The sequence below is a fragment of the Oryctolagus cuniculus genome, chromosome 17, assembly GCF_051225735.1.
Source record: "Oryctolagus cuniculus isolate XC-2025 breed Fujian yellow rabbit chromosome 17, ASM5122573v1, whole genome shotgun sequence".
Taxonomy (NCBI): Eukaryota; Metazoa; Chordata; class Mammalia; order Lagomorpha; family Leporidae; genus Oryctolagus; species Oryctolagus cuniculus.
The window spans coordinates 13,442,532-13,463,284 of record NC_142883.1 but is presented as its reverse complement, the minus strand read 5'-3'; the positions used below and the strand labels follow the sequence as shown (position 1 = coordinate 13,463,284).

The window sequence follows — 20,753 nt, the reverse complement described above, 5'->3', positions numbered from 1 at the left end:
TGCCACAGGTGGAGGATTAGCCTAGTGAGCCACGGCGCCGGCCAAGGATGAAGTTCTAACCAGGACTCACAGTCCTCAGCATGGTTGATTTATTTATTTATTTCTCATTGGTGCGTATTGGAGGTACCTATTCATGGCGTACAGTGTGATGTTTCAGTACATGAATGTAACACGAAGCGATCAGATCAGGGTAAGTGGCGTATCTATCTCTTAAGACATTTCTTATTTCTTTGTGTAGAGAACATTCAAAATCCTCTCAAGCAGCTGTTCTGAAGTGTCTGATGGATACGCCATGTCACAGAATGTTAGAGCTACTCCTCCTATGCAGCGGCGCCCACGCCCATCACCACCCACTGGCACGCTTGCGTTTTATGCCGTTGGCTTCCTTTATCATGTAGCTCCTGAAGCATGCACCTGGCACGTGCTCTGGGCACTCCAGGAGATGACCGGCAGGCCAGCAGAGGGGGAGGCCGCTTGGATGCTACAACGTGCCCACCCCTGCAGCCCCAACTGCACGCACCCTGTTCAGCCAACCCTGTTCCTCACGACGCAGCTGGGTTCCGGACATAACGTCCCTGCCTCCACCACCCTCACAGTGACCCATCTGCCTGTCCTAGCGTGGGGAGGAGGAGACTTCCCAGCTCATAATCACCACTCGTGTTTCGAGTCCCATAGGCTCCATGGGTCTTTGTTGCATGGGCTCCACAAGGCTGTTGCATCCCAGGGAACTCCAGAACCACAAGGTGGGCCTTGGAACATGGGGCGGCTGCCTGCCAGCGGCATACTGGCCTCATCTCTAGTCAGTGCCATTCCCAGCTTAGCCGACCACAGGAGAGCAGGCGTCCTTTCCCTCCGCCACGCTAAGCCTCACGCACACTGACAACCCGCTCCCTTCTTTGCTCACGAGAGAGGAGTCAGCGCAGGAAATCACCACCAGCATCAATACATATCAAATGTTCATTATCCACACACCCCAGACTAAGAGAATGTATGACATTCCAGAATGCTGCCAAGACTCTGAGAACACTTCTTGGCACATCGAAACGGTGCAATGACCACAAATTATGTAAAAGGCAGAATTTTCTTAGTACATTTCAGAAAAGCTAAAATAAAAACCTCTAGCAACAGAATTTAGTGCTTAATAACTCTCCCATGCTAAAGTTTCCATTTAATCCATTGTGATTTTTGATATTTTATTTAATGCATCTAGGAGGCATGACCAAAAGAATAATTTTAACATTGCTTCTAAATTCAATTAGAGCGGTTACATTTTTATGACAGCGTAACATTTGCCGGCCATTCTTTAATGCACAAGTTATTAAACCCCCGGCCCTTAATCCACGCTGCAGACTAATCTACTGCACTTAAGCCGCCCCCCAGAAGTCATCCCTCAGCTCACGGCTCACGCAGGGTGAGAGCTTTCGCTTTTTTTTTTTTTTTTTTTTTGACCCAAGAAGTCATTTTTTTCCTCTTGGCATCTGAAGAGTCATCTTTAATAATGCTTCTCTGTAGCTCCTGCACCCCTCAACTCCGGGTGTTCCCTGGCAGAGCGGTTCCTCTGCCTGAGCGACCTCCATGGGCTGCACGCCCAGGCCACCGTCACCCTCTCAGGAGGACTTTATGGGCACACGATTTGCGCACACGGCCTGGCAGACACCCAACGACAAAATCCCCAAATCCAGACGGAAGCGCGTTCCAGAGAGCTGCACGCATTTCCCGCTGTGCTCACGACAGATGCTCCCAGCAGCCTGACCACCAGGAAACACACAGAGACAGCGGAGCCCAGCGGTTCAGAGGGAGGCCCCTGTGGCACCACTGCCTGGGTCCCAGTCCTGGCTCTGCCAGCCCTCACCGACCTCAGGTGAGGCAGCTGGCGGCTCCGACTCCTCCTTTCCCTGTCTGTGAGAGGGGAGCAATGGCGGTCATCACCTTTTGGAGTACAACAACCAAGAGTCCAGGAGGAGCACTTGGGCCACAGGTTAAGATGCCTGCATCCCTTATTGGAGCAGCTGTGTTCAAGTCCCGGCTCTGGCTCCTGACGCCAGCTTCCTGCAAATGCAGACACTGGAAAGCAGTAGGGGACACCTCAAGTAGCTGAGGCCCTGCCACCTGCCAGTTCTGTCTCTAAAACCTATTAATTAAAAGTAAGGCTGATATTTGAATTTTTTATTAAAACATTTAGTCTTCCACTGCTTATTTCCCAATTTTGTCTCCCCAGTTTCTTAGGGGATTGGACTAAAATTTCCACAGGTTCAGACTAGTTGGTAAGTTAGAGGCAGCACAGCAACCAGGGTTGTGGCGTAGCAGGTAAAGCCAGTGTCCGTGATGCCAGCATCCCATACAGATGCTGGTTCAAGTCCCGCCTGCTCTACTTCCAATCCGGCTCCTTGCTAATGTGCCTGGGAAAGCAGCAGAGGATGGCCCGAGTTGTTTGGGCCCCGGCACCCACATGGGAAGACCTGGGCTCCAGTCTCCTGGCCAGCTCAGCTCTAGCTATTGCAGTCACTTGGGGAGTGAACCAGTGGATGAAGATAGATAGATTGATCGATCGATCGATCTCTCTCTCTCTAACTTTGCCCTTCAAATAAATAAATAAATCTTTAAAAAAGAAAAAAAAAGGAGGTAACACATTCTAAACTAGTGCTGCACTGCCTTAAGTATTTTTCAGAACAAGGTCAGATGTAAATTAACAATGACAGCAGCCCCGAGAGAATTCTATCAGCTTTTGTGGTGAATTAGAGATGAATGATTGGATGTAAAGTCAGGATGTTCCCAATTTAGAACAACAAAGTATTTCAACAGGGGATCGTGAGTTTTTCAATGTTTTTATTTATTTATTTGGGAGGCAGAGAGAGAAAAAGAAAACTCCCACCTGCTGCTCATTTCCTGGCCAAGCCAGGAGTGGGAACTCAGTCCAGGTCTCTCATGTGCGAGGCAGGGGCCAACTCCGCGAGCCACCGCCAACTGCCTCGCAGGGTCTGCGTTCACAGGAAGCTGGAATCAGCAGCAGAAGCGGGACTTGAACCCATGCACTCCAGCCAGTGGCTTAACCATGAGGCCAAACACCTGCCCCGAAATGTATGTTTTTAATCTGGAAAATGATGGCTGCAAAGATCTTAAACTTCGCAAAAGCGAAGTTGGAGGACAGGAAGTGGCAGCTGGGTGCCAGCGTCCATCTCAAGGCCAGGACCCTGCGCGAGGCACAGAGCTAACAAGCGTGGAGGGAGAAAGGCTACCCCTCAGCCGCGAACGGCGCCAGCTGCAGCACAAAACTTTCCACTCCTCAGCTAGACACAGAGCTGTGTTTTGAAAATTAGGACCTCTATGCTTTTCAAACAGAAACTCCACAGTGTGAAGCTCCAAGGCCCCCCAGGACTCGAAGGCAACCAGTGCAAGCTGTTGATCCTGCAGCAGAAGCTTCTGGTTCTGCTCACTTAGCCGTGGGGATGACGGACGGACGGGCAGAGGGATTTGCAGTTCTTGAAATCAACAAGCCCGTAAGGTCATAAGACACCCTCGGCTCCAGAAAATGTAATGATTAAACCAGAATCACACACCCCCAAAGTGTCAATTCATTTTAATGCTGATCAAAAAATAAGAAATTCGTGTTATAAGATGGTACTGCTTTTCAGCTCCATGACCACTTTATCATAAGAAGGAAATATTTTATTTTTGTTGTGTCTGGGATTTCAACTCTCAGTCCTCTGAGGAGCAGTTAAAAAAAACACACACACACAAACAAGGCTGAAATTCTTTATCTAGAGATGTTTTGGCTGTGAAACTTCCTTACAAAATCAGCCTCAAGTCCAAATCCTGCTCCAGTTGGGCCCATTATTATGAATGTGAATCAAGAAAGGTCCCCATCATCTCTGCAGACATTCTGTAAGCAAAGCATCCGGGAACAAACTGGGATCTTTCACTCCCACGTCCCCCAGGTCCAAACCCACCACTCCTGCAGACCAGCGCAGGAACAGGAATTTCTAATGAGGATCCTTCAGTGGCGGAATACAAGCTCGCAGCCAGCAGAGCCTTTCTATAAAGAGAAGCCAGTGGGGGAGGCATTGAGCACTGTGGTCAGGACGACACCTGGGACACCTGCGTCCCACATCAGGGTGCCTGGTTCGAGTCCCTGCTCTGCTTTCCATCCAGCTTCCTGCTAATGCGCGTCTTGGAGGCAGCAGGTGATGGTTCAAGTCCTTGGGTTCCTGCTGCCCAGGACGGAGTTCCAGGCTCCTAGCTTTGGACTGGACACGCCCACGGTGTGGCAGGCATCTGGGGAATGAACCAGCAGATGGAAGACCGCTCGCTCTCGCTCGCTCGCTCTCTCTGTTACCCTGCCTTTCAAAGAGGTAAAAATAAAAACTTTAATACAAAGAGAAGCCCGGTGTGGAGTAGGGCAGGGGATCAGAGAACTGAAAATCACAACCACTGTGCTCAGTTTTGCCACAAAATGAACTCCGAGAGCCTAGTGAGTGTTGGCCTCTTCTTGGCTCAGTGCAGCACCCTCAAACACGGCCAACTGATCGACCAATTGCTAAAGTTCTTTCCAGCTGCAGAAAACTCTATTTTTGGAAAAAGCACCATTTGCAAAACAGCAATTTTCAAATCTGGGCTTCATTGGCAATAATTCATGCCTCCTGGGACTTCCAAAACCCAAGTTTTCTTAAAAGAGGCCACCAAAGAACCCAAGCAGTCCTACTATCTCCGGCCTGCGGATTCCATTGTGTCTTGCGGGACCACATTCTGGTTGGGTAGGAGACACCATATCCTAGATCTTTATGCAGAAAGCCAGGATATTCTTTGGTGTTATCAGCTCAAATGCCACAGAGTTGAAAAAGCTGAGTGGGGGTGGGGTGGGGTGCAGCAGTTAAACTGACACACGGCATGGATCAGAGGGCCTGGGTTCGAGTCCCAGCTGCACCGCCACACAGCAAGGATCAGAGGGCCTGGGTTCAAGTCCCAGCTGCACTGCCACACGGTACAGATCAGAGGGCCTAGGTTTGAGTCCCAGCTGCACTCCTGGATCCAGCCCCCTGCTAGTGCTCACCCAGGGAGGCGGCGCTGATAGCTCAAGTAATTGGGCCCCCGCCACCCACCTGGGAGGCCTGGATTGAGTTCCTGGCTCCCAGGCATGTGAGGGAGTGGATCAGTGGATGGATGGGGCCTTTCTGTCTCTCTGCCTCTCAAATAAACTTAATTTTTTTTTCAAAAAGGATTAAAAAAACCAGATGTGAAGCAAAAGATATGAAAAGTGTAATCCTCTTGTGAAGGAATGATTAATTATATGATTAACTACATGATTAATCGTATGATTACTAAAAATCTATCAAAGACAGATCAATTTCTACCCAGGATAGGAAAACCCATCTATTCAAAATGCTTTTGATTTGCCTTTCAAATAAATCTAGGAAGACTCTATTCAGGATAACTGTATTAAAAAACTTTAAGATTGTATATTTTAAAGTTTATTTAAAAGCTGGTTTTCTTTCTTTTTTTTTTTTTTTTAAAGATTTATTTGAAAGGCAGAGTTACAGAGAGGCAGAGAGAGAGAGAGAGGTCTTCCATCTGCTGGTTCACTCCCCAGATGGCCGCAATGGCCGGAGTTGAGCTGATCCAAAGCCAGGAGCACCTTCCGGGTCTCCCACGCAGGTGCAGGTGGACTTGGGCTTCCACCACTTTCCATCTTCCACTGCTTTCCCGGGCCATAGCAGAGAGCTGGATCAGAAGCAGAACAGCCAGGACTTGAACCGACACCCAAATGGGATGCCAACACTGCAGGTGGTGGCTTTACTGGCTACGCCATAGCACTGGCCCCAAAAGCTGGTTTTCACATGAAAAGTTTCCTTTAAAGTGTAGGTCTTCCAAGAGATTCATGTTACAGATCACTGTGATGTGTTCAACAAGGACTTACAGTAAACCGCAGCTACCTGCAGCTCAGTTAGGACGTTAAATTATGATTCAAAGTAGGAACGCTCACCCAATTCAGTGCCTCGATGACGCAGAGGCTGGGCTGCCCTAAGATATCAGACAACAAACAGTTGTGCTTCCTCTAAAGTACAGCAAATCCTGGCACCTTAAGGAGGCAGCACTGCTCGCTTTCCGCAGCACCTAAGCCTTACTCCCCGAGCCCTGCAGAGTCCCTCCTCCACACTTCCCTGGACGTTCCTCTAGCCCTTGGCACACACCCCTGGGACTGGTGACCATCCGGCTTCTCAGTCAGTCTGCAAATGCTGAGGGCAGTGTTGCAGCATCCACGCCCTGCGGTGTGTTTATTCCTAACAGAAATGCCCTCCGAAAACATCTTATCCTACACTCCACTTCCTTTCAAAGTCTTTTTTGTTGTCTTTTATTAAACAAGGTGACACAGGTCGCAGGGACTGGAAGCTGCCTGGCAAAATTCACTTTCTCCTCCTTCCCCAGCACAGCGCTGGAGCTGGCCCCACAGCTGTCTGCACGGATCTTGCTCCTTACAGTGGGAGACAGCGAGGGATGGGAGCAGGGCCTTGAGACAAGAAGTGTGCCTGGGCCACACCCACTCTTCTCTTGACAGCCTTGGCCAGGGAGATGACAAGGCCTTTGGGAACGGAGGAGCCCAGGATGGAAGGAACCTGAGTCCGTACAGATCTGGACAAACAGAGGCACCCGTGGATCCCACCTCCTGCTGTTAACAAGAAACAGTCACCCCGAGTCACAATGCTGTTGGACTGCTTGCTCAATCAGCTTGGTCTTTTACTATGACCATGACATGCGTACTTATAGCGGAAACAGTGAAAAAAATACGTGAAGCAGAGGAAAAGTCACTACCACTACCCCTAAACAACCGTTATTAATATTCTAGACTTTTCTCTAGGCCTACCATAAAAACCCCACAGACACGTAGTTTTTACGGAAATGAAACCATACTGGCTGATAACCTCTCTCACTTCCTAGCATCTTCTATTTAACACGCTGAGACTTTTCCAAGTAAAAATAATACATCTATCATTTTAACAACTACCTGATATTCCATTACTTGGATACACCAGCATCTATCTAATCTCTCATTATTGTACACTGGAGTTTTCTTTTTTAAAATTCTGTGATAAACAGCACCTCAGAACATTCTTACCCACAGGCCATCTTCACACACCTGTCGAATTTCTGTTTTTCTAGATCTCTAATCTTAACAGACCCATGCAGACAGAGAAATGGTCCCTCTTCGCAAACCTGCATTGAGCCATTTTGTCTGAGAGATATTTGCAAGGCCACATCCATTTGTTGCATTTTTGTATTATTTATTTATTTGAGAAGCAGAGTTACAGATAGAGAGAAGGAGGGACAGAAAGGTCTTCCATCCGCTGATTCACTCCCCAGATGGCTGCAACTGCTGGAGCTGGATCGATCCAAAGCCAGGAGCCAGGAGCTTCTTCCGGGTCTCCCATGCGAGTGCAGGAACTCAAGGACTTGCACCGTTTTCCACTGCTTTCCCAGGCCATAGCAGAGAGCAGGATCAGAAGAGGAGCAACCGGCACCTGAACTAGTGCCCATATGGGATGCTGGGCGGAAGTTCAGCCTACTATGCCACGGAGTCGGCCCTCATTCGTTGCATTTTTGCATGAAGTCCCATTGGTGCTGCATCATCTGTAGACGACGTGGACATCAAACAAGGTTCCAGCTTGTCAGCCACAGGACGAATCAACGACTCTCTACTACACCAGAGCGTCAGGCGAACGGCTCTTCCACAGTACAGCGCTGGTTATAAGCACGCAGGATCAGACCTTGTTGCCTGCTGACAAACCTTGATCTACATCTGTGTTGCCAATTACTTGTTCAACAAACCTGTTACTTTTTTGGAAATAATAAATAATTCAGGGAAAGTCATTTTGAATCCTCTGACATCTGTTGCTTGTGTGACTCTGAATTATTCATCAGTGAGCATAAACAGTATTAATTAAAGTACTGAGGCGAGCATTGAAATAGAAATGAGCATTGCAGAAGAGAATGCCTTCACTCACACAGCACACTGCACATGTCACTGACCAGTTTCCTAACACACCAGTCCTTAGAAGGTAAATGAACGGTACCTTGCGAAATCAGGAGGCAAGATTTAAAGATAAGCATTATTTTATGGTTCCAATTTTTTCTCTCTCCTTCAGAAAACAAAAAAAGCATAATCTTCGACTTACTTGGTCTCTTTCCACTTGTTCTTGGTTCAGAGGAGAGTTATGGGATTCAAAGAGAAAGAAATTCTTTTCTTTAAAAAAAAAAAGGTTTATTTTTATGTATTTGAAACTCTATAGGGGTTGCAAGGACCCAAGCACTCGGGCCATCTTCTGCTGCTTTTCCAGGAGCATTTGCAGGGAGCTGGATTGGAAGTGGAGCAGCTGGCACTCAAACTGACACTGATACAGGATGCCAGCACTGCAGGCAGCGGCTTAACCCACCGCACCACAGCGTGGGCCCAGAAAGTCTTCTTGATTGAGAGTCAAAAAGATGACAGTGACGATCAGGAACCACATCATCGCTTGCTCATTTGTAAAGGGAGATGTGGACACACGAGTGGAAGAGCTGCACCGCCCCGCCCTCAAGTTAAGGAGGGCTCAGTTAGTCCAGCCAGTGACGTCTTCCCATGACAACTTCACCATGTCCTTTTGACAGAGCACTTTGTGTGTCCAAGAACAAAAGAGGAAAACCTGACAGCCTGGCACCAAGGCCCTCCCGGCTGACCAAGGGCATGCAGGGTGTGTGTGTGTGTGTGTGTGTGTGAACATGCAGGCAATGTATCAAAGAGCACAGCAAACAAACATCCCACCTGAGGCTGGGGCCAGGCAGAGTCTCACTTGCAGAGAAACCCGTGTCCCCATGTGGCTCAGCTACCATTGGGTGACACCCAGGGAACCTGGCCTGCTCCCTCCGTCCTCAGTACCGACTGCTGGAATCACTGTGGGCAACCCAGGAGCAGTCCGGGGAGCAGGAGGAGGGCAGAGAACAGAGAGGCCAGAGGAAGGAAACACACAAACCCGCACACACGCAAGAGGGACAAAAGCACAAGGCTGCTTTGCGGTTTTTCCCAAACCTCTGAGTTCAGAGGAGCGACCGGTGCTGGCGCGGGCTCGGGGCCAGGGGCCACTAACGGCTGGTTTGTCTCTGCAGGTCGGTTCCCCAAGACCTCCCAAGGCTTCCAGAAAGAGGCGGCGAAGCCTGGTTTCCAGGGGACCAAGCCTCGGTGGCTTCCCCCAGTCTGCTGGCTGCTGCTGTCCCCTGCGGAAGGAACTGGACGCAGGGCAGGAGATGGTGGAAGGGAGCCCAGGGGAGAGGGGAAGAGAGGGGGCCGGGGCTCGTGCGGCTCTGCTCCTTCATCACAGCGGGAAAAGCAGCCAAGGCTCTTGGCTTCCCAAAAAGAGGCCAAACAGGGACGCCTGTGTCTCCTTTAGGCGCTGCCCAAAATGGATCTGCGGATTGAGAAAAGCCCAGACGGGCTCTCCTGGGTTTCAGGCGATGGCCTGAAAAGGGTCTCTTTCAGAGAGGCAGGGGACTCCCTTGGTGCTGCCAGTGCCACCCGGCCAACCGCAACCCCCGTCCAGCTGGGAGGAGCCAGGTGCCCACAGCGCCTTCCTGCCATTTGAACCTCCAAACACAAACGCACCCTTCAACACCCTCTATTGTGTAAGCAAAAAAGGCACCGCCTCCCAGTTTTCCAGGACAAGCAACAAACAGGCCCTGGGTTCAGGGTTCAGGGACTGCAGGGTGATGTACCCAGACCGCAGGGCTGTGGAACACCCCCACACGCAGTGAGTGAGACATTTAGGAGAAGGAAGTGGGGGGTGCTCCTGGGCTCCCTCCCACTGCAGTCTGGAGGGCATGGGGGAACACACAGGGCAGGGAAGGCTCAGGGCCCATCCAAACCTGGCCTTGAACTCTATGAGCCAATACCCCCTAAGGGCACCCGCGTCCAAAGCCAATCCCCGCTGTGAGGACCCCCACTCTCGTGTATAGAGGCGGGGCCCTAGGGGCGTGGTCAGCACTAGATAAGGTCCTCAGGGGTGCAGCCCCCACAATTGGGTTTGGGGATTTTGTAATGAGGGAGAGAGCAGAGGGCGCACACACACACACACACACACACAATCCCTGGTCTCTCCCCATTGAGGTCCTGTGCCACCTCGGGACGCCGCCAACAAGGCCATCTCTGGAACTGCGAGCTAAGTCAACCTCTTTATAGTTACCTGGCTCCGGTGTTTCAGTAGAGCAATGGGAAACTGCCGAATATATTGCCTAACGGTAAAGATGAAATACCAGACCCCTAAGACAACACCCAGTGTTTCCAAACATCACCGTGCCTGGGAATCATCTGAGGATTTTTTTTTTTTTAAGATTTATTTATTTACTTGAAAAGAGGACAGAGGGCCGGGGAGAGAGAGGGAGGAAGAGGAAGAGAGAAAGAGATGCTGGTTTACTTCCCAGATGGTCACAACACGCTGAGCCGGGCCAGGTGGGAGCCAGGAGCCAGGAACCCCATCCAGATCTCCCACACGGGTGCAGGCCCAAGCACCCCTGCCTTCCCAGGCGCATTAGCAGGAAGTCAGATCTGAAGCAGCTGGGACTCAAACAGCTACTCCAACATGGGATGCCAAAATTGCAAGCAATGGCTTAAATCATTGCACCACAACACGGGCCCCTCATCTGAAGATCTTGTTCCAATGCAAATTTTTTTGCAATTGGGCCATCTTCTACTGCTTCCCCAGGTTATATCAGAGAGCTAGATTGGAAGTGGAGCAGCTGGGACTAGAACCGGCACCCATATGAGATGCCGGCACTGCAGGCGGCGGCTTCACCTGCTACGCCACAGCACCAGCCTCCAATGCAAATTCTTTATTTTTATTTTTTTTTTTATTTCTTTGACATGAAGAAGGAGAGGCAGAGAGAGAGGTCTTCCATCCAATGGTTCACTCCCCAGTTGGCCACAATGTCCAGAGCTGCGCCAATCCAAAGCCAGGAGCTTCTTCTGGGTCTCCCACATGGGTACAGGGGCCCAAGCACTTGGGTCATCTTCTACTGCTTTCCCAGGCCATAAGCAAAGAGCTAGATCGGAAGAGGAGCAGCTGGGACACAAACTGGTGCCCATATGGGATGCCAGTGCTGCAGGCAGAGGCTTAGCCAACTACTACGCCACAGCACTGGCCCCCAAATGCAAATTCTGATTCAGAAGGTCGGGGTGACATCTGGGACTCTACATTTTTGGGGAGTTCCCATAGCTGCTGACCACACCCTGAGTAGTAGTCACCACCCAGCTGCCCATGAGACTCACTGTGCATTCCGAAGGGAAGCCCATGATCCTGGCCCAACTGAATCAGCAACGCCAACAGGGGGCCGCCACTGCCCCCTCTCCCCACATTTTCCAGGATATTCTTACAGGCAGCTAGAGCTGAGAACCCACTGGCTGGACTAATTCTGGCTCTCATTATCAACTGGAACTGTGGACCTAAGAAACGCAATTTCTAGGTTTATCACCAGAAATGTGGGCTTTGTCTGCCTAGAAGGATTAGTATAGACACAAGTGCACACTCTGGAAGCACTTTATGATTCTGGTACCTCCCCTGCCAGGTAAGTATTGAAAGCATTTTGAATGAAGACAGAATATACTCAATAATCAAATTCCACAAGTAATCACTGCACACCAGCCCTACAGAAAACACAATCTTTTAAAGATTTATTTGAAAGGCAAAATTACAGAGAGAAAGGGAGAGAGAGAGAAAGAGATCTTCCACCCACTGGTTCACTCCCCAAATGGCCACAATGGCCAGAAGCCAGGAGCTTCTTCCAGGTCTCCCACATGGGTGCAGGGGCCCAAGCACCTGGGCCATCCTCCACTGCTTTCCCATTAGCATTAGCAGGGAGCTGCATCAGAAGTGGAGCAGCTGGGACACAAGCCTGGGCCCACACAGGATGCCCGCAGTGCAGGTGGCAGCTTTACCCGCTGCGCCACCACGCCAGCCCCAGAAGATACAATCTTTGGTTCAGAGATCCCCTTTTGCTCTGTGATCTCCCCATGGCCCAATTCCTTAACTCACAATTGATTTGTAGTGGATTTAAGTCCCAATGGCATCCCAGGGAAATCCTCTGAAAATTATTTCAGCTCTGGACTCCCGGCAGCATCTGATTACCGATGCAAGATCCACAAAGCAAACCCACATTCCCTCCCCTCCCTAATCCTAGCCAGTCCTGTGCTCCCGGGTGGAAAGAAGGCTCTCAGCTGCCAACTTTCTGTGCAATCCACAAACTCCATCCGGGCACAGGGCATCACTTCTGCCAGCCGCCAACAGATGGCATCAGCGACTGTGCAAGGTCATCTCAGTCTCAGCCTTGGCCTTGACCTTAATCTCTGTCACCTTGCTGGGTCTGAAAGGGGAATGTCTTACTCAAAACTTGCGGAAGGTGAGAAACCATTCGGTCTGCATGCAAGCGTGTTTGTATAACGGAACCGAGAGTGCAAGAGTGAAGCCCAGCATGCCCAGCAGTCTAAGGAACAGTGCACTCAGCAGGTGGCATGTTGGATTAGAACCACCAACCAGTGTGAAGAGCCCTGTGTCCCCAGAGAAAGCAAAAGAACCTTCTCTCAGGAGGCCAGCCCATAACCACGGCAGCCCTGCGTGGAACTAGTGAAGACCCTCCGACAACCAGAGCTCTGTTTCCTCTGGACCAGCCCGGCTTGTGGGCTAAGAGGACCAGCAGATGCTCCCCAGAAAATGGGACCCGCTGCTGCAGCACAGAGCGTTCACACCACATCCGCGTGGTCCTTGCTGCAGGAAACCCACAGGCGAACGCCAGGGTCGTCTTGGTCGTTCAAAGGCACCGGCCAGCGGATCCTGTGGATCCCAGATCATCTCAGATGAGTGATCCTTAGCAGGGAGTGACTGCCTGGAGACATTCGGGTGGTCCCTGCTGGGGGAATACACAGGATGCTACCAGCTTCTAGAGCCTAGAGGCCAGAGGATGTTACACATCCTACAAGGCACAAGATGCACCTCCCCTCTCCCGATCTCCAGACAATTAATTATCCAGTCCAAACGTCCATGGTGCCAAGGTTGAATAACACAACTCCAGAGGCCAGGATGTGGGGCCAAGAAAATTAAAGTTCCAATAGTCAGTTTCCCAAGGTTGTCAGGGAAAACATCGTGCAGGGAAAGCTAGTGAGTGGGAGCTCCTTCAAGTTCTGATGTTGAAGCCAGCGCTCCCAAGCCTTCCTGGGGCCTGTTTTGAGAGCAGAGTGTCCCCTGAGCTTGCCAAGGCCTCCCTCTCACTGACCCTTATACACGCTTTGCTCCATCCACTGTCTACCCGGCCCCGGCCTGCACACGCTTCCCCACCACGACGCACAGCGGCTCTTTCCCACTCTCGACTAACAGGTGTTTGGCCCAGTGGTTAAACCAGGAAGGGTGCCCAGGTCCCACAACAGAGTACTTGGAATCCTGGCTCCAGCTTCCTGCTATTGCAGACTGCGGGAGGCAGTGAAGGTGCAAGACACTTTAAAAAAAAAAAAAAGGAACCTGTCTTACCCAAAGAATAAATATCTCTGAGGCCATATCTACATAAATAAACGATTGGATGAAGAAATAAATGCAGGGTAAGGGGGAAGCTTCCTTACAAAATAATTCCACATAATAAACACAGAAGGAACGAGAGAAACAGAAAATCACAGAGCGTCACAAAAAGAGTGGCTGAGGGCAAGATCAACTGAAAAACAACATTGCAAAGTTTGAGAGCAAAGTTTGAGGACAAGTCCGGATATTCGCATCAGCTCAAAGCATTTGTTGGGGTGGGCGGCTGGACGCTGCAGGGGAGGCCCACGTCCCACACCAGAGGGCCTGGGTTCAAGCCCCAGCCCTGCTCCTGACTCCAGCTTCCCGCTAATGCAGACACTGGGAGGCAGCAGCGGGGCTCAAGTGGCTGGGTCCCCGCCACCCAAGGGGGAGACCTGGATTGGGTCCACCAGTCCCAGCTTCAGCCTGGCCAAGCTCTGGCTGTTGTGGGCCTTCGGGGACTGAACCAGTGGATGAGATCTCTTTCTCTCTCTGTGTGCCTTTCAAATAAATAAATTTAAAAATTGCTACGAATAGTAAGTAATGCCTGTGGCAGTTTTAGTTATGTCTATAAAGCCTCCGCCATTCCTCTCGTGGGCAGCAGGGTTGAGTGACTGCGTCTCCTGAACAGAAAGCAGGGACCCTGTTAAAACACAGAGGCTGGGGCTGGTGCTGTGGCATAGCAGGTAAAGCTGCCGCATTCCCTGTGGGCACCAGTTCGAGTCCCGGCTGCTCCACTTCCAATCCAGCTCTCTGCTATGGCCTGGGAAAGCAGTGGAGGAAGGCCCAAGGGCCAGGCCCCTGCACCCATGTGGGAGACCTGGAGGAAGCTCCTGGCTTTGAATCAGTGCAACTCCAGCCCTTATTGCCAATTGGGGAGTGAACCAGCAGATGAAGACCTCTCTCTCTCTCTCTCTCTCTCTGTCTCTCCTTCTCTGTGTAACGCTGACTTTCAAATAAATGAATCTTAAAAAAAAAAAAACAAAAAACACACAGAGGCTATTCTGCATCTCTAACAAGCTCTCAGGTGATGCAAGGCCGATGGTTGGAGGACAGCTCCTTAGGTCCTGGATGGAGACCACAGGAGTTGCCCTGTGTGCAGAGCAGGGAGGCTGTGGCCAAGGAAGCGGGTTAGAAGGGAGCTCTTGCAGTGTCTACAGCAGGGGTGAGGATAGCTCCTGAGCTAGCCTGGGCCTACTGCAGGGTCTAGGGAAAACACACCCATGGGGCAACAAACCCAGCTGTGGTCTGGTGAGCATCACTAGGGCCCTCACTGCCTGCGAGGAATGAGCCAGCAGCTTTCCCGGTCCCTTCCTCTTGCCTCTTCCCAACCTCACCACACTCTAGCTCAAAGAAGCCACCTGATCATTCCTGTGGCTTCCCCACCCCTCCCAAGGGGGTCCCAAAGCAGGCCCCAAGGTAGCATGGGAGACAGCTGGTGGATGTCTCCAGCTCAGCTACTGAACCTGGACCTCACGTGTCCAGAACAGCCTGATGCCTCCAGCACTCTCTTCCTCTGTCTGGACAATTCCTGCAACTCTGCCATCGTCACTGCTGGACCCCCAAGACCAGCCCGTTCCCCTCGAGCGTTCCTCTTGGGTTTCTTCCATGGTGGTTTTCCCAGCTGCAATCAACAGCGCACCGGGCTCCTTGTCAACATCTGCGTGCCTCCCAGCACAGCAAAAGGGCAGGGGCCTCCTCTGCTCCCCACTGCACCCCAGCTCCAAGCCCAGGGCCTGGTGCGTGATACCAAACATCCAATGATACCCACTGTATCCTGCTCAGCTCTGACACTCAGCTGTCTTTAAACACCCAGGTTAAGGACCACCTCAGTCACCAAAAGTGATTTTGTTAACTGATTCTTCTTCTTCTTCTTTTTTTTTTTTTTTTTTTTTGGACAGGTAGAGTTAGTGAGAGAGACAGAGAGAAAGGTCTTCCTTCCATTGGTTCACCCCTCAAATGGCTGCCATGGCCGGTGCGCTGCACCGATCCGAAGGCAGGAGCCAGGTGCTTCTCCTGGTCTCCCATGCGAGTGTAGGGCCCAAGCACTTGGGCCATCCTCCACTGCCTTCCTTGGCCACAGTAGAGAGCTGGACTGGAAGAGGAGCAACCAGGACTAGAACCCGGCGCCCATATGGGATGCTGGCGCCACAGGCGGATGATTAACCTAGTGAGCCACAGCGCCAGCCCCGTTAACTGATTCTTAATCATTTTCCTTGGGACGGCTTTCAGGGAGATCAGGGTTGACTTCTTGTGGGGCTTAGTTCTGAGATCACAGAGATATTTTGACACAACTCCCAAACGCAACATGCACCTGGCAGTGGCTGGCAGGTGGCCCTGCTTTCCAGATACAGACTGTGTTTGCCCTGGGTGACAATAACCTGTAGAGCAAATCTGATTGGGGCACAGGCAAAGCAAGTCTCGTTAGATTCCTAAAAGGTCAAGTCCATATAGCATGAGAGCAATACCCAGTTCCAAACACAGTTTTGTTTCATTTTGTTTTTTTGACAGGCAGAGCTAGACAGTGAGAGAGAGAGACAGAGAGAAAGGTCTTCCTTTTGCCGTTGGTTCACCCACCAATGGTCGCTGCGGCCAGCGTGCTGCGCCGATCTGGCACCAGGAGCCAGGTGCTTCTCCTGGTCTCTCATGCGGGTGCAGGGCCCAAGCACTTGGGCCATCCTCCACTGCCCTCCCGGGCCACAGCAGAGAGCTGGCCTGGAAGAGGAGCAACTGGGACAGAATCCGGCGCCCTGACCGGGACTAGAACCCGGTGTGCCGGCGCCGCAGGCAGAGGATTAGCCTAGTGAGCCGCGGTGCCGGCCGAACACAGAGTTTTGTAAAGGGCCATTCAGTCACCAAGCAGAGCTGAATCAAGTGCCTGTGACAACATGCGTTAAGTTAATGCCCCAAGGCTCTGGATCAGAATAAAGAGGAAGAAAGGTCAACTGCAGCCTCTCTCACCAGCCCACAACCCCCTCCCCGAACCTTGCATCTGGAAAGAAATGTGAGTTCATAAAAACATCTCCGCAGTGGCCCAGATGGCCTTCCAGCTAACACGGTGACAAAAGCGGCCTCCCAGAAGGAATCAGATGGACCTGAGCACGAGAATGCCCAGTTCTCACTTAGCAAGAATGCCCAGTTCTCACTTAGCAAACTGCAGGATCGAAGCCCTGTTAAAGCAGGAACACGCTCTTCCTTTCACAAACCCCGAGGGGCTACTGGACCGGTTGGGGCAGAGAATGAGGAACTCGCCACTGAGGCCCACTCGCCGTCCGCCAGCTCTGGGAGAAAGCAATGAAAAGACCAGATCAAAGCATGTATCACCTCCCACTCCACCTCCTGCCCGGGGCCCAGGGCCCACCGGCTCCATGGTCGCTGTGAGTGTCCCACCTGCTCCCTGTTCACAGCATCGCTTTTGGATGGTGGCACAGCAGGTTAAGCCACCTGCAATGCTGGCATTCCACGAATCCCAGCTGCTCCATTTCTGATCCAGCGCCCTGCTAATGCGCCTGGGAGAGCCGTGCAAGATGGGCTAAGTGCTTGAGCCCCTGCACCCACGTGGGAGACTCAGATGGAATACCGGGCTCCTGGCTTCAGCCTGGCCCAGCCCTGGCCATTGTGGCCATTTGGAGACTGAACCAGGAGATGGACGGTGTTGCTATGGCCTTCTCTCCTTCCTCCCCCTCCCACTGCCCTGTGCTGCTCCTGGGGCTTCTAAGGACCCCTCCCCAAACCCTCACCTTAGGGTCTGCCTCTAGGGACCACTCTAATTCAGGTGGACATTCAATAACAAACTCTTCAAGTCACAGTTGTACAGTGCATAGAGCCAGAGTGCAAGGTGCCCCGGTGCCCTGACTCATGGTGCTACTGAAGTGAGCCCGCCTGATGCCAGCACAAAGTTCACCAAAGGCCGGCACATGGTCAAATGATCCAAAACAATCTCACGACTTAGTACACTCATAACACTGTGCTGGTCTTGTGCGACTTTAAACTTGGCTTTCAGCTGAACTTCCACAAATCATCCAGGTGTTTCACACACTGAATTTAGGACCAGGTTCTAAGATTGTTGTGGAGTTCCACGGCTCCAATCCCAATTTACAGCTTCCCTGTCTCAACTTCCTCTTGGAGCTCAGCGGCCTACGGGTCCTTGAGGACTGGAAAACCAATGAATTAATCAAAGGGAAAATGTTCTGTTTCCCCCATTTAGAAATTCATTGAAATATAGATGAAGTCCATCATGAACAGCAGGACGTCCTCAGAAAGCCATCAGCCTAAATGCTTTTATGAATAACTATTATGTTAGGAGCTCAAAGAACTCCTTTCAGCCAGATGAATAATCAGTCCACTGAGGAACACTGGGAGGAAAATGGACGTTAACACACATCTGTACGTTTTCATCTACTTACATGGACATATCAAAGAGCATTCCGTTTTATTATTTTATCTTTTTTTGTTTTTTTTCAAAAGGCAGAGAAAGACAGACAGTGATCTTCCATCCAGTGGCTAACTCTCCAACTGGGGCTGGGCCAAGCCAAAGCCAAAAGCCAGAACTGCACTGGAGACCCAAGTACTCAGCCATCACCTGCTGCCTCCCAGGGTGTGGGTCAGCAGGAAGCCGGAATGAGAACTGGAGCTGGGGCTTGAAGCCAGGCACCCAGACGCGGGCGCTCCTACCACTGTGCCCAGCGCCTGCCCCGTCTCCCACGTCCACCACCACGTCCACAGGCAGCTTCTCCGAGGGCAGGGTGCTCCCAGTTAAGACATCTAGACGCTGAATCTTCCCATCTGACCCCAGCAAGGAGATTACTTGCTGCTTCACCTGTCCGAACTGCTGCTTTGGACTCAGAGAAAACAGAATCAAATCTGCCATAAATGCTGACCATGGAAATCAGAAGTGACTTCAAAAAGTTCATGGAACAGGGTAATTAAAAGATGTTTTTGGTGCCAAAAAAAATTTGAAATCCATTCAGATTTTTTCATTATATGCATTTTCCATGAACTTTTTGAAGTACCTGTGTATATCCCACAAAGTCAATTACATGGCGTATCAGTACTGCAAATGAGTATTTTTTTAAAAACTTGTCAAAATCAAGTTTACAATTTCCTCCATGTGTCGATCCAAGATACACAGAGTGATGCTATCGATATTCATCCCTCTTACCTATAATAAACTGTCACCTACTATTCAGAAGTAGTTTTGTCTGAATTACTCCGGGATGCTCACGTTTTTAAAAAATAGAAATGCGACAGTCCCCGCCGGCCGCAGCCTGACACGCGGCCCGGCCGCTGGTGCCCGGCATCCGCCTGCCCCGGGCGTGGCACAGTGCCTCGGCTCACTGTGGCAGCAGCACGGCACAGCATGCTCGACTTCACGCACAGTCCCAGAGCTAAGGCGAGACCACTCTGAAAGGCCGCCAGTCCATTCTCCAGGAGCAAGGGTTGGCAGAATCGGTGCGTACCTGGCAAGACCACAGCTCTTTAGCCACCTACACAAACAAAAACAGCAGCGTTGCCAATCTGAGAATTTACCCATGGATTAGTGTTGCTGGGCCTTCGGAGTTATGACAGTGATGCACAGGGCAAAGAAGGATCGACAGTCGTTTGAACAAAGTAGAAGGAAGAATGAAAGAACTGAGTCAGGACAGAACCGGGCGGGTGAAGCGAAGGTCGCCCAAGTTCGGGGGGGGGGGGCGTTGACAGACACTGGCACACCGCCTGCCGCCGGGCGCTGGGTTGAGGATGACACAGATGAAGAGGTGTATGCGAAGACTTGCCTTCCCAGAACATTAAAATTCTACACTGGCAACATTCTCACCTTCAGTGGGAGTGTCAATCTGGGGGAGAGTGACTTGGTGTATGCCCGGGGCCATCATGGGCAGTGGCAGAGATGCACTGATGCTGGGAGGTGCAGATGGAGGCATATTCTGTGAAACAAACTGAAACCAAGGGGCCAGCGCTGTTGGCGCAGCGGGCTAATGCCCTGGCCTGAAGCACCGGCATCCCATATGGGCGCCGGATCTAGTTCCAGCCACTCCTCTTCCAATCCAGCTCTCTGCTGTGGCCTGGGAAAGCAGTGGAAGATGGCCCAAGTCCTTGGGCCCCTGCACCTGTGTGGGAGACCTGAAAGAAGCTCCTGGCTCCGATCGGCGCAGCTGTGGCCATTGCAGCCATCTGGGGAGTGAACCAGCGGATGAAGACCTCTCTCTCTGTCTTTACCTTTCTCTGTAACTCTTTCAAGTAAATAAAATAAATCTGAAGGAAGGAAGGAAGGAAGGAAGGAAGGAAGGAAGGAAGGAAGGAAGGAAGGAAGGAAGGAAGGAAGGAAGAAACCAAACATGACCACTATGGTGGAGACTGACCAAAGGGTGACTGAAGGATGTAAGAAACACGAGCAAACCATGTGGCGACGTCCCAGACGATCTCAACAGGGCCTGCTATGAGTCTAACAGAAGACCCGTCGTCCAGGACTCGGGGTACGTCAAGGAAGGGCAAGAGTCTGATCGTGAGGTTAATGCTTCGACAGCTGTTCCCATCTCCACATCTCTAGGAGACGATTCCTTATCGGAGCTTCTCAGACTGATTCTTGACCTCTGGACGGAAGTGTGGAAACAGGGTGGGAAGTACTTTACACGGGGAACTGTGTCACCGCTCTACGAGGAACAGCTCGGGCGCCTGTACTGTCCTGCGGAATTCTCAAAGGAGACCGTCTATGCCCCTTCGTACTTGAATTGTGGGTATTTACACTGTTGGAAGACGCAAAACCTTGATGACAAGTAAGTGTGCCCTACTCACGAGTGCTACAACTCCCATCCTGACGGCTGCACACTGTGCCTGCAAGTGACTGAATTCCTGCAAGTTTTCTTTTTAAATTATTTTTAATTTAAAAAACAATGCAAAATGTGTATTCTGATGAGCTAGGGTGTCATTTTTTGGAAGTCAGCCAAAGAACGATGAGACAGCACGGTGAAGACTATGAGATGCATGGACCCTAGAATGTGATTTTTGTTACTTTTTATTTCTGTGTGGGTTTTGTTTTTTTATTTTTATTTATTTATGTTGAGGGGGGTTTGGTTTCGGTAGACCTTCCATTCCGATCTCTAGAGGAATGGGCATCATTGTTTCATTTTGGAGAGAAGTTCTTGATGCTGTTTCTTTTCCCCAAAATTGACTTAGGTGTTAAAATTTGGTGCTTATAAG

At 50.9% G+C, this 20,753-nt stretch overlaps 1 protein-coding gene and 1 pseudogene across 1 annotated transcript in view; one reads left to right on the top strand and one right to left on the bottom strand.

Moving 5' to 3' along the window:
- Positions 1 to 20,753, bottom strand: part of PITPNC1 (phosphatidylinositol transfer protein cytoplasmic 1) — a 280,327-nt gene that overhangs the window by 197,010 nt on the left and 62,564 nt on the right. The window lies entirely within an intron of this gene.
- LOC100338011 (spermine synthase pseudogene) lies at positions 134 to 20,323 on the top strand (annotated as a pseudogene).